Here is a 14,373-nt window from a genome sequence, read left to right as displayed (position 1 = left end):
TTAGTAAAAGAAAAGAAATAATAAAGATCAGAGTTAAAACAAATGAAATTAAAAAAGGCAATCAACATAAAAGCTGTACTTTTCACTTCAGTTCAGTTCAGTTCAGTCGCTCAGTCATGTCCGACTCTTTGCCACCCCATGAGTGGCAGCACAGTAGGCCTCCCTGTCCAACACCAACTCCCAGAGCCTACCCAAACCCATGTCCATTGAGTTGGTGATGCCATCCAACCATCTCATTCTCTGCCATCCCCTTCCCTTCCTGCTCTCAATCTTTCCCAATATCAGGGTCTTTTCAAATGAGTCAGCTCTTCACATCAGGTGGCCAAAGTATTGGAGTTTCAGCTTTGGCATCAGTCCTTCCAATGAACACCTAGGACTGATCTCCTTTAGGATGGACTGGTTGGACCTCCTTGCAGTCTGGGACTCTCAAGAATCTTCTCCAGCACCACAGTTCAAAAGCATCAATTCTTCTGCACTCAGCTTTTTTTATAGTCCAACTCTCACATCCATACATCACTACTGGAAAAACCATAGCCTTGACTAGATGGACCTTTGTTGGCAAAGTAATGTCTCTGCTTTTGAATATGCTCTCTAGGTTGGTCATAACTTTCCTTCCAAGGAGTAAGTGTCTTTTAATTTCATGGCTGCAATCACCATCTGCAGTGATTTTGGAGCACAAAAAAATAAGTGAGCCATGATTTCCACTGTTTCCCCATCTATTTGCCATGAAGTGATAGGACCGGATGCCATGATCTTAGTTTTCTGAATGTTGAGTTTTAAGCCAAGTTTTTCACTCTCTTCTTTCAATTTCATCAAGAGGCTCTTTAGTTCCTCTTCACTTTCTGCCATAAGGGCAGTGTCATCTGCGTATCTGAGGTTATTGATATTTCTCCTGGCAATCTTGATTCCAGCTTGTGCTTCTTCCAGCCCAGCGTTTCTCATGATGTACTGTGCGTATAAGTTAAATAAACAGGGTGACAATATACAGCCTTGACGTACTCCTTTTCCTATTTGGAACCAGTCTGTTGTTCCATGTCCAGTTCTAACTCTTGCTTCCTGACATGCATGCAGGTTTCTCAAGAGGCAGGTCAGGTGGTCTGGTATTCCCACCTCTTTTGGAATTTTCCACAGTTTATTGTGATCCACACAGTCAAAGGCTTTGGCATAGTCAATAAAGCAGAAATAGAGTTTTTTCTGGAACTCTCTTGTTTTTTCTATGATCCAGCGGATGTTGGCAATTTGATCTCTGGTTCCTCTGCCTTTTCTAAAACCAGCTTGAACATCTGCAAGTTTACGGTTCATGTATTGCTGAAACCTGGCTTGGATAATTTTGGCATTACTTTACTAGCGTGTGAGATAAATGCAATTGTGCGGTAGTTTAAGCAGTCTTTGGCATTGCCTTTCTCAGGGATTGGAATGAAACTTACCTTTTCCAGTCTTGTGGCCACTGCTGAGTTTTCCAAATTTGCTGACATATTGAGTGCAGCACCTTCACAGCATCATCTTTCAGGATTTGAAATAGCTCAACTGGAATTCCATCACCTTCACTAGCTTTGTTTGTAGCGATGCTTCCTAAGGCCCACTTGACTTCACATTCCAGGATGTCTGGCTCTAGGTGAATTATCACACCATCATAATTAACTGGGTCCTGAAGATCTTTTTCATACAGTTCTTCTGTGTATTAACAAAATGGAGGATAAATATAGCTAAATTTACCAAGAATAAGGGAGAATCTCATATAACTAATACTATAAATGGCAGCAGGGATAAGACCCTTGATACTGCACAAAAACCAAGGATCATAAGAAGCTACTATAAACAATACACATCCTCTCTCCCCCCCAAAGAAATCAAATGCCTTAGAAGAAATTGTTAATTTCCTAAAGCATAACAATCTACAAAGCCTGAATGATGAAAAAATAGAAAATCTGAATAGACCAATTACTAGTAAGGAGATTTAATCAGTTATCCAAAGCTTCCCCAAAAGATAAGTTCAGAACCATATGACTTCACTGGTGATTTATAATATTTAAATAATTAATATTTTTTAAACTTTTCAAAAAAAAAAAAATAGAAACATAGGCAGTACCTCCAAACTCATTTTATGAGCCCAGCATTACCTTGACTCAATACCAGACAAAACACAACAAGGAATGAAAATCAAGGGTCAATATTCCTGATGAACATGAATGCAAAAATCTCTAACAAAATATATTAAAAAAAACAAATTCAAAACTGTATTAATAAGATCATACACTATGATCAAGTGTTATTTATTCCAAGCATGCAAGGACTGTTCAACATGTGCAAGTCAATTAATGTGATATACACATTAACAAACACAAGAAAAAGTAATATAATCATCTCAATAAATGCAGGAAACAAATGACAAGATTCAAAAATTTTTCATGATAAAATTCTCAGCAAACAATTTAGAGAGGGAAAGTATCTCAGTAAAAATAAAGGACAAAAATGACAAACTCAGCTTATATCATATTAAACAGTGAGAAGGCAAAATCTTTCCTTCAAAGATGAGGAACAAGACAAGAATTCCAACCCTTGCAAATTTCATTTAACATTTTCTTGAAAGTCCTAGCCAGAACAAACAGGAAAGAAAAGAAATAAAAGGCATCCAGGTGGAAAAAGAAGTGAAGTAGTCTCTTTGCAGGTAGCATCATATAATATATAGAAAATACTAAATTTTTCACCATAAACAACACCAATAAATAAATTCAGTAAATTTCAGGTATAAAATAAATACAAAAACAGTTGCATTTCTATACACTTAACAATTATTTATCAGAAAGAGAAATTAAGAAAAAAAATCTCATATAAAATAATTAAAATAAACTTAGCCAAGAGGTGAACTATACACTGAAATTGTATTGATGAAATACAGGAACATTGTACTGCTGAAAGAAACTGAAGAAGACACAAATAAATGGAAAGGTATTTCATTGTCATGCATTAGAATAACTATTATTGCTAGAATACCTGTATCACTCAAAGCAAGTTACATATTCAATATAAACCCTATCAGTTTCACAAAGAAAAAAAAAATCCCCTAGAGATATGGAACCACAAAGGATGCTTAATAGCCAAGCAATCCTGAGAAAGCAAAACGAACCTGGAGGCATCACATTTCCTGATTTCAAACTATATTATGAAGACATAGCAATCAGGAGTATGGTATTGGAATAAAACAGACACAATGGAACAAATAAGCCACCTTATACATGGTTGGTAAAGGTACAATTATGGATCCAATAATATACAGTGGGGAAGATAGTCTTTTTTAATAAATGGTGTTGGAATGACTAGAGAGCTGCAGGCGAAATAATGAAACTGTGTTGAGTTGCTAAGTCGTGCAACAGCATGGGCTGTAACCTGACAGGCTCCTCCGTCCATGGCATTCTCCAGGCAACAATACTGGAGGGGGCTGCCATTTCTTTCTCCAGGGGATCTTCCCTACCCAGGGATCCCACCAGGATCTCTTATGTCTCCGAAATTGGCAAGTAGGTTCTTTACCACTGGCTCCACCTATACTCTTTATTCCATACACAAAAATCAACTCAAAATGAGTTAAAGACTTGAACATAAGAATGGGAACCATAAAACTTCTAAACAAAATACAGGAGGTAAACTTGACATCAGTCCTGGAAATTAGCTTTTGGTTTGACACTGAAATAAACACACAAAATCAAAAATAATTAAGAATAAACAATAATAAGTAAAATAATCATTTTAATTATTGTATTAATTTAAGAATTAACAGGATGAGTGATAACATAAAATAAATAGAAAGTTTGTTTCACTTTCATTAGATGTCTAATTTGAGTGGATGGTGTAGACTTAGGGTAACAATGAATCATACTATTAAAATCATTTTACCTTTATAATATTGATCAATTTGAAGCAAGTGCAAAGAACTAAAGTTTGGCCATCACTGAAATGGTTGCATCAATCACAGGGGAAAATACAGAATTAGAAATTTAATTAATCACATGTTTGCATAACACAAAAGCATGAGGGGAAAAACTTTACAGGTGTACTCCCAAATGTCACTATGAAAAATTAAATGTGATTTGCATATGTTGTTCAGTTACCAGGAGCAAGCACCAAAAGACTTGCTGACCACAGGTAGGTTTCTAAGTAACCAACTATAAGAGTGAAAAATAAAATACTTTATGTCTGAAAAAATAAGGAATAAATTATTTAGAAAAGTGTAGATAAATTAGTCATAGTCTGCAATCTCCTTGCAAAAAAATGATGTTTCTTTTAAATCAAGGAAAAAAGGATTAATTTTGATTAGATAAGTAAAGTTATATTAATTTTGTTAATAATCAAAATTAAGAAGATAATCTTCATGTTTTTACCACTGTGAAATGGTATATCTATACTTAAGACTTTTTTCAATATTTCACCAGTGACCACTGATATATCCCAATACAATACAAATACAAATTTGTATAAATTCAACCACATATTATATTTACTTGTTTAAAGCAAAATAAAACTCACTCATATTCCAGTTTTCATATATTAACAGGGAAACAAAAATACATGCACACACACATACACACAAATAGAAGGCAATATATCAAAGATATGTTTATTGCTCATTTTTCCATTTCTATTTTTAATGGATGTGTGTTCATGCTAAGTTGCTTCAAGTTGTGTCCAACTCTTTGTGATCCTGTGGACTGTAGCCCTCCAGGCTCCTCTGTCCATAGGATTCCTCAAGCGAGAACACTGGAGTGGATGGGCATGCCCTTCTATAGGGGATTTTCGCAACCCAGGTATGGAACCCCTGTCTCAGGCATCTCCTACCTTAGCAGCTGCCTGGAATAAATGAGGCTGAAATCTAAAAGGCTGTGTTGATCCTACTTGTTGTTGGAATTTGTTTGGCTGATCAAGAGACATATCTTTTGACCCCACACTACTCCTGCATGTAATTAACAATAATGTGGAATATATCTAAATAAAACCTTATGAAATATCTAATGTCTCAAAAATATGAACACTATACAGAGAATAGTAATATCATATTGTTCATTTTAAATTCCAAGATATGCTCATTGTGCGAGTTTAATACACAATCTTCAGCAAATTATGATTCCTTTTTAAGTTTTATTTTTCATTGGAAGATAATTGCTTTACAATGTTGTGTTGGTTTCTGGCATATGATTCTTAAATAACTCAAGAAGTATAACCACTTTTATGCTCAACTGTTTATTTATCTTATAAATACACGGTTGTATATTCCAGTTTTGTCTCTTTAATTTGGGTGTTGTTTTCATATCATATTAACCTGTAGTGATCTCTAATCTCATGATTGATTGCTGAGATAAAGCAATGAAGTTTCACACAATTCACATACCTCACAGATGACATCCAAATTGAGGATCAAACTGTCAAAATCCTATCCTAGACACTTCAACTTTTGTCAACAACATACAATGAGACATCTCTAAGCTATGTTATGAGGATAAAGGATATAAAAATATAATGCACTTAATAAATCTTTTTTCCAAATGTCAAGAAAAGTTAAACCTTTGATCTCACTCTTTTTTTTTTTTTTTTAATGAGTTCTGGATCATTTTAGAATAAAGAAGAATGGATGGAGAAAACTGCTCTTCCTTGAATGAATTTATTCTCTTGGGAATTAGTAATGACCCTAGAATCAAAGTGACACTTACCACATTTCTGGTTGTTTATCTCATTATTCTTGTTGCAAATCTTGGGATGATCATTTTAATAAAAATGGACTCCCAGCTTCACATGCCAATGTACTTTTTCCTCGGTCACCTCTCCTTCAGTGACCTCTGCTATTCCACAGCAATTGGACCCAAGATGTTGATAGACCTCCTTGCCAAGAACAAATCAATCCCCTTTTATGGCTGTGCTCTGCAGTCATTGATCTCCTGTACCTTTGTAGATTCTGAGTGTCTCCTGCTGGCAGTGATGGCTATGACCGGTACAAGGCCGTCAGCACCCCCTTGCTCTATGCGGTCAGCATGTCCAGCAGGGTGTGCTCCCTGCTTGTGGTTGGGATTTACATGATCAGCATTGTAGATGCTTTAATTAATACAATATTAATATTCCACTTGTGTTTCTGTGAGTCAAGTGAGATTAATCATTTCTTCTGTGATGTTCCTCCTCTACCTTCTCTATCTTGCTCACATGCACAGGTCAATGAGTTAGTGATATTTATCATTTTTGGCTTCGTTGAACTGATTACGCTTTCAGGTCCTTTTCTGTCTTACTGTTACATCATCCTAGCAGTGATAAAGATCCACTCTACTGAAGGGAGGTTCAAGGCTTTCTCTACCTGCACCTCCCACCTAACTGCTGTGGCAATTTCCCAAGGAACTCTGCTCTTCGTGTATTTCCAGGCAAGTTCATCTTACTCTCTTGATGAAGACAATATGACCTCCTTGTTTTATACCCTTGTGATTCCCATATTAAACCCCCTGATTTATACCTTAAGAAACAACGATGTGAAAGAGGCTCAAAACTAATACAATTATGTAAAGTTTAAAAATAAAATAAAATTAAAAAAAAAAGAAAGTGGTTCCATTGTAAAGCTGTAGGTATATGTTTTTCTCCCACTCTTACACTATGATTAAAGTCAAAATTGTTTTGATTCATTTGGTTTAATCGATAAGTATTTTTTAATTATGTTCAAGTCATTCCAAAATGTGTTGTTTCCTATATACTCTATGCTTCCATTTTATGTCTTGAACTTATATTTAAGACTCCCTATTTGCAGAAAAGTTCTTAGCTGTTAGTTTGTCAAGTTTTTGTTTCCTCTGAATTTAATGGTAAATCTAGCAGTTTTTACACAAATTAACCTTTTCTAATGGAAGTGATAGGTGTTAATTAGATAATTATTCACATTATTTATAATTAACTATATTTGCACCATAATGTAAAAAGACTGGACAACATAAACCCAAAGCACATTGTTCAAATGTAGTGCAGAAAGTTAAAAATTGCTTCCTGAAAATGAACACAACTAGTTTGGTATCCAAGAGGTAAGTAGGAAGTAACAGAGATGCAACTCAGCAGACAAAGCATTTTGTGCGGATGGTTGGACAGTTAGAGTGACTGTGAGGTGGACAAGACCGTGTCATTTAAGGAAACTCAGTATGTCCAGGTTGGAGTGCTGCAGTTTACAACCCAGTTACCTCCTCCAGGGATTGTTTGTCTCTCCTGCAAGCTCTGAGCTTGATTCTCACACCAGCCTGTGCTTCAGATCATTGTTGTATCTGTTTTATAAATCATTTCCTTCAATGTAGGATTATGAACATCCTGATTTTAAGGACTGTTAACCAGGAGATATATAGCAAGTGGGTAAATGAATGAAAGAGAGAGAGAAAAGGAGAAAGAAAGAAGTTAATTTTATTGAAAATTTATTCACAATAAAGCAAAAAAAATTACTGATAGCTTTAAATGCATGTGCCTTAAACACATGTTTTGTACTTTATATCTGCTTCCCAGATGGCACAGTTGTGAAGAATATACCTGCCAATGCAGGAGATGCAGGAAGTGCAGGTTTGATCCCTGAGTCAGGAAGATCCCCTGGAGAAGGGAAAGGGAACCCACTGCAGTATTCCTACCTGGATAATTCCATGGACAGAGGAACTGGCAGGCTACAGCCTAGGGGGTCACAAAGAGTCAGACATGACTGAGCACAAACTCACACAAAAATACACATACCTTATATCTAAGTACATAAACTGGTTGTGAATACTAAAAGTAATGGAAAGTTACTGTATGTAAAGACATACAGATGATTTTTTTTTTTTTTAATAATTAAACCAAAGAACTCTTCTCTGGTTAGAAGATATTTGAAAACTTCACAAAGCTCTACTATAGTTTGCTGGTGATTGAATCACTGAAAGTGGCTTATTTAGTAAACAGAAGCATAAGCATTCATTTGAAGGACCCTGTAAGAATCAAATGCATTCTTGAGTGTTTGCTACAATAAAATAAGCCAAAAATAATTCGGTAACTAAGTTTATCCAAGTGCCTTCGTAAGATGCCTTTGAGTGAAAACATTTTATTTACTAATTTTTTTTCAGTTTTATTTATTTAATTTACAATATTGTACTGGTTTTGCTAAAGCCCAAGTAGGAGAATGAGACTCCAGAGTAATAGCTTTTCTAGGATTCTGAGACAGGTAGTGGGATGTGTTGGTATAGAAAATGAGGAGGTGTTTCTTTTATTTATATTATTTTCTCAATCCTTTTGAATGTTATTACCTTTTGAAATGTTTATCTGCTGCTGCTGCTGCTGCTTCTAAGTCACTTCAGTCATGTCCGACTCTGTGTGACCCCATAGATGGCAGCCCACTAGGCTCCTCCATCCCTGGGATTCTCCAGGCAAGAATTCTGGGGTGGGTTGCCATTTACTTCTCCAATGCATGAAAGTGAAATGTGAAAGTGAAGTCACTCAGTTGTGTCTGACTTTTCACTACCCCATGGACTGTAGCCTACCAGGCTCCTCTGTCCATGGGATTTTCCAGGCAAGAGTACTGGAGGAGTTGGCATTTCCTTCTCCTGAAATGTTTATCTACCTTCTAGATACTGTATTGAACAGCAGCATGGCAGAAGTGAGATTGATTCAGAATGAAGCCTGACACAAAGATGGGTGTCAATCTCAGAAGTATAAAGATTATACAATTAGCACATTACTCTCCTATAAAAAATGCTAATGTGTCTAAAATCAGATTTCATCTGCATTTAGCTCTTAAGAGCAAATCTAAGGCTAATGAGTGAACTGAAGAAAATAAAATGTTGCATATTAAATGAAGAATTTTAATCTCAATAAAGGGTGTCTTAAATTGATTGGCTTGTACAATGTGTGAGGTCCCTGGCCCTAAATAGAATGTGGAGGATAAACAGTCATTTAATGTGAATACCCCACAGAATTTGTGATTCAAATAGGGGCTTGAGATAAGGACTTGTAAGAGATTTCTGGCTTGATTTTCCATAGAAAGGGAAAGCTAGCCTCAAAATATTTTGTCTTGCATGATATAATTCCAATTCTAACCATTTTCTTCACTTTCTATATATTTAATTCATATGCTTTTCATAGTATACTCACTTACCAATTGGTGGCAAATATGATTGTTCATCAACATTAAAGTAGATAAATAAATGATGCATATGCACAAAGAATTAAGATATTTCAATGACAATGAATGTACTGAAACTGCATGCAACAGCAGGGATGGATTGCATGTAATTGAACAAAATAGTGCATGCTATAGACATCTAATTATGTCTGGTTCAAAAAAATACAAAACTGATCTGTCACAGTAAAAGTCAAGAAAGTATCTACTCTTTGGAGGTAAGAGATTAGCCATTTAGGAGGGAGTTTATAGAAGGCTTTGTTAATTGTAGAAATTGTTACTTCTTGGTCTTACTTACCTAGCTATACAGGTAACATTTTGGAAAAATGTTTATCTATATAGTTATTATTTAAGTGTTCTCTATATAGCATAAGTTTAAGCAAGCTCCAGGAATTGGTGATGGACTAGGAAGCCTGGCATGCTGTCCATGGGGTTGCAAAGAGTTGGACACGACTGAGTGACTGAACTGATTTGTTCATGGCACATCAAAAACATTTTCCAAAAGTAAAGTCAGTTTGCCATTACCAGAAACTTCGGAATTATTATAAATTTTTATCCCTAGAAATTCTTTTTTTTTTAAATTTAATTTTATTTTTATTTTTTTTTCATTTTAGCAATTTTATTAGTGTTGCCACTCGGCTAAGTTAATTTTAATTGATGCAAAATGATCAGTCAGATGGTACTGGGATATATCTACACAATGCTCACTCCCCACTTCCCCCCACCACCTACCCTCGTTCCCTGGACTGGATTCCTCAGTGGTGTAGGAGACTATGAGACAGCCCAAGAGGGATTGAACTCTTGTACCTGGAAGCAAGAAAAGCTTAAGAAATGCTCTAAATACACTCTGTAGCATGCCTTAAAATAATAAGGTAAGCCTGAAGATGCCTGAGATTGAAATAGCAGACCTCTTAGCCTGGTGGGTGACAGTTATATTTCATTTTTTTTTTTCTTCTTCCCACCCTCTCCCTCTCCCACAGAGTCCATAAGCCTGTTCTATACATCAGTGTCTCTTTTGCTGTCTCTTATACAGGGTTATCGTTACCATCTTTCTAAATTCCATATATATGCGTTAGTGTACTGTATTGGTGTTTTTCTTTCTGGCTTACTTCACTCTGTATAATAGGCTCCAGTTTCATCCACCTCATTAGAACTGATTCAAATGTATTCTTTTTAATGGCTCAGTAATACTCCATTGTGTATATGTACCACCGCTTTCTTATCCATTCATCTGCTGATGGACATCTAGGTTGCTTCCATGTCCTGGCTATTATAAACAGTGCTGCGATGAACATTGGGGTACACGTGTCTCTTTCCCTTCTGGTTTCCTCAGGGTGTATGCCCAGCAGTGGGATTGCTGGATCATAAGGCAGTTCTATTTCCAGTTTTTTAAGGAATCTCCTTCAATGGCATAATATCTATCACACATAGTTCACTCTTTATTTAATTTCCTATTCTGTTTATATACAAATAAATCTCATTTTATCATGCTTCATTTTATTGTTTTGTGGTTAGCCGTATTTTTATTTATTTTTTTTTAACAAGCTGAAGGTTTGTGGTCACTCTGCATCAACCAAGTCTGTCAGCACACGTTTTCCAACAGAATTTATTCACTTCATATCTCCATGTCACATGTTGATAATTCTCACAGTTTTTGAACTGTCTCATCATTAATCTATTTGTTCTGTTGATCTGTGATCAGTGATTTTTGATGTTACTATTACAGCTCATTGAAAACTCAGATGATGATTAGCATTTCTTCTTTTTTTCAAAGTGATCAAGTACTTTTAAATTATGGCATTTGCTTTTTTTAAGACATAAGGCAACTGAACATTTAATAGACTATGATATTATGTGAATGTTCCTTTAACATACACTGGGAAACCAAGCATTTCTTTTGACTCTCTTTACTGTGATATTCAGTTTATTGTGGTAGGCTGGAACTCAACCCACAGTATCTCCAAGGTCTGTCTGTAGGTGTACATTCCTACAATCCATAAGAAGATTTCCATAAGTAATTGCTCCATGAATGTGTGTTTTTAAATATTTTCCTGTTGCTATGCTGGTGAATGTTCTTTATCTCTGGTGATATAAGGCTTGTAGATGTTCAACAACAACTAAGAATAAACAGCATTTGAAAGTTTTTTCTACTAATACAGTTCATATGAACAAAGATAATATTTTATTAAAAACATGTGTTGGGATACTTCTATCAAAAAAAATCTAATGTCCATTTGTTTCTAAAATATCCTTTGTGTGTTACTCATAGGAACAGAGAGAATGATGGTTACCAGGAGATGGGGGTGGGGGTTTGTACACAATTGCATTGTAAGAGAAATTAGTTCTTTATCTCATGTACAGCATTGGGATTAAAGCTACAATACTGTATTATATATTTTAAAGTTACTAGGATACTAGATCATAATGATCCCTCAACAAAAATAAACAATAATTATATGACTGATGCAGGTGTTAGCTAAAGGTATAATGGTAATCCTGTTCTAATTCATAGATTACTAAATAAATACTGTACTACACAATTTCATGAAGCAAAGGAAATAGCTAAAATATTGTCCCTGAAGTTGTGCAGCATAGCAGCCTTAGGGGATATGCTCTTTATTTTTTGTGTTAAGAGTGATAATTTATAATATATGAATCATTTCAGGATGCTGACAAGCATAAATTCTATGTATTCATTAAATCCTTCTCCTGAATGTAACATAAAGTCTTCTTACTGTGAGTTTTGCTTACCACAATTTATTTCTTTACCACAGAAAAGGTAAATGCAAAATTTTTGTGTATGGGAAGTAATTTATGAAGATAAATACAAGCCAGTATATGTTTACAAATGCTCCAGGGAATTTTTTCCTCTGAAATCTCACTGAGAACTAGATAGAGACCTAGTTTTATTTTTAGGGTCCTATAAACCTAGAACCCACTGTAGACTAAAATCATTAAAATAAAATATTCTTGATATGGCATAAAGAATACCTGAATGACATATTAATTGTTACCTTATTGGAATTATTAGAGTGATGATGTCTATATAAATATACTTAATTTACATTACAGGAGATATTGCTGAGGCCAAGTGCAAGCAAAGTAATTATAATAATTTGCTACATACTAAACTGAAGGTGTTTGTGTCACTCAAGAGCTTTACTACCATTATCTAGTTACATATTTGAAGGTTGGAGTTTGTCCTTGTTCACTTCATTATGATTCCTTTGCAAAATCACTTTTTCCATAAGACACTTCTCTATTTCCCGGGATATAAAATCTCTTAGGATCTCACTCCATTGAAATAGGATTTAAATTTAGCTTCCTAAACATGGCCATCTCTGCAGACCATTTAGTATAACTTCCTGCCATTATGAGGGAATGAGATGCTGTGGCTATATTATTATTAAAAATTGGATAATTAGCTTAACAAACAGTTTTACATTTAATTGAAGTTGACTTTCTTACATTACAGAAGAAAATCATGTAGTTAAAATTTAATACATCAGAGACAAGCAATTGAGAAAGAAATATCTACATGATTCCCTTGTGCCACTATGCATCTATTTGTAATACTCTATAGGCAACAGTTTATTTATTAATATAAACACTTGCCTTTAGAAAAAAATTGTGTGCCACTGAGTCATGGGCCAATGTGTGTAAGTTCAGTGTACCAAGAGGGGTACCAAGGAGTACAAGATTCATTAAATCTCTTTGTTGCTGGGAAAAATATTAGAAGTACACATGGGTTAAAAAGGGGGTTAAATAAGACATTTTTGCATTACTAAATAATCTATGAAGGTTGCACTATTTATTTCACAAAAATATACTACACTATTATATATATCTTATGGACTCTATGGGAGAGGGAGAGGGTGGGGAGATTTGGGAGAATAGCATTGAAACGTATAATATCATGTATGAAATGAGTCACCAGTCCAGGTTCGATGCACGGTACTGGATGCTTGGGGCTGGTGCACTGGGACGACCCAGAGGGAGGGGAGGAAAGGGAGGAGGGTGGAGGGTTCAGGATGGGGAACGCGGGTGTACCTGTGGCAGATTCATTTCGATATTTGGCAAAACTAATACAATATTGTAAAGTTTAAAAATAAAATAAGTATTTTATTCTTTTCGTTGCAATGGTGAATGGAATTGTTTCCTTAATTTCTCTTTCTGTTTTCTCATTATTAGTGTATAGGAATGCAAGGCATTTCTGTGTGTTGATTTTATATCCTGCAACTTTACTATAATCATTGATTAGTTCTAGTAATTTTCTGGTGGAGTCTTTAGGGTTTTCTATGTAGAGGATCATGTCATCTGCAAATAGTGAGAGTTTTACTTCTTCTTTTCCAATTTGGATTCCTTTTATTTCTTTTTCTGCTCTGATTGCTGTGGCCAAAACTTCCAAAACTATGTTGAATAGTAATGGTGAAAGTGGGCACCCTTGTCTTGTTCCTGACTTTAGAGGAAATGCTTTCAATTTTTCACCATTGAGGATAATGTTTGCTGTGGGTTTGCCATATATAGCTTTTATTATGTTGAGGTATGTTCCTTCTATTCCTGCTTTCTGGAGAGTTTTTATCATAAATGGATTTTGAATTTTGTCAAAGGCTTTCTCTGCGTCTATTGAGATAATCATATGGTTTTTGTTTTTCAATTTGTTAATGTGGTGTATTACATTGATTGATTTGCGGATATTGAAGAATCCTTGCATCCCTGGGATAAAGCCCACTTGGATGCCGGGAGCCGGCATATTGCATATTGAGTGCATATTGCATATTGAGTGCAGCACTTTTCAGGATCTGGAATAGCTCAACTGGAATTCTATCTCTGCCGGTAGCCAGCGTGAGGAACTCCACCCATGACAAAGGTCATGAGGAAGGAGGCTTGGCATACGCAAAGGCGGGATCAAGCCTCAGGAGTCTCCCTGGAAATTCTCGAGCAATCTACCCCCAAAACCAGAGTCTGCCTACTTTCTGCTTTGTGCTTTCACCTACACCTCTGACTTTACGGGGGGCTGTCCCCCACGACCTCTCTGAAAAAAGAGTTAGCTTACAGCTCCAGTTAATAATTCCTGGGTGTGACAGTGTTTAACCTACAAACTCCTTTGGAAATCCTCTAGCCTGCCTGAATCGGTTTTTCCGGCCACATGTGATTGTTCAGAGCCTCCCAACTGTGAGAGGCAGGAGATGTTCTAAACTGTCTAAACACAGATTCTTTTGAGTAGTTAAAAG

At 35.6% G+C, this 14,373-nt stretch overlaps 1 pseudogene; it reads left to right on the top strand.

The window, feature by feature from the left end:
- The first annotated feature begins 5,616 nt into the window (after positions 1 to 5,616).
- On the top strand, positions 5,617 to 6,521 carry LOC104998855 (annotated as a pseudogene).
- Positions 6,522 to 14,373: the final 7,852 nt, after the last annotated feature.

Source organism: Bison bison, unplaced genomic scaffold, assembly GCF_000754665.1.
Source record: "Bison bison bison isolate TAMUID 2011002044 unplaced genomic scaffold, Bison_UMD1.0 scf7180017864338, whole genome shotgun sequence".
Classification (NCBI taxonomy): domain Eukaryota; kingdom Metazoa; phylum Chordata; class Mammalia; order Artiodactyla; family Bovidae; genus Bison; species Bison bison.
This window is presented reverse-complemented; position numbering and strand designations above follow the sequence as displayed.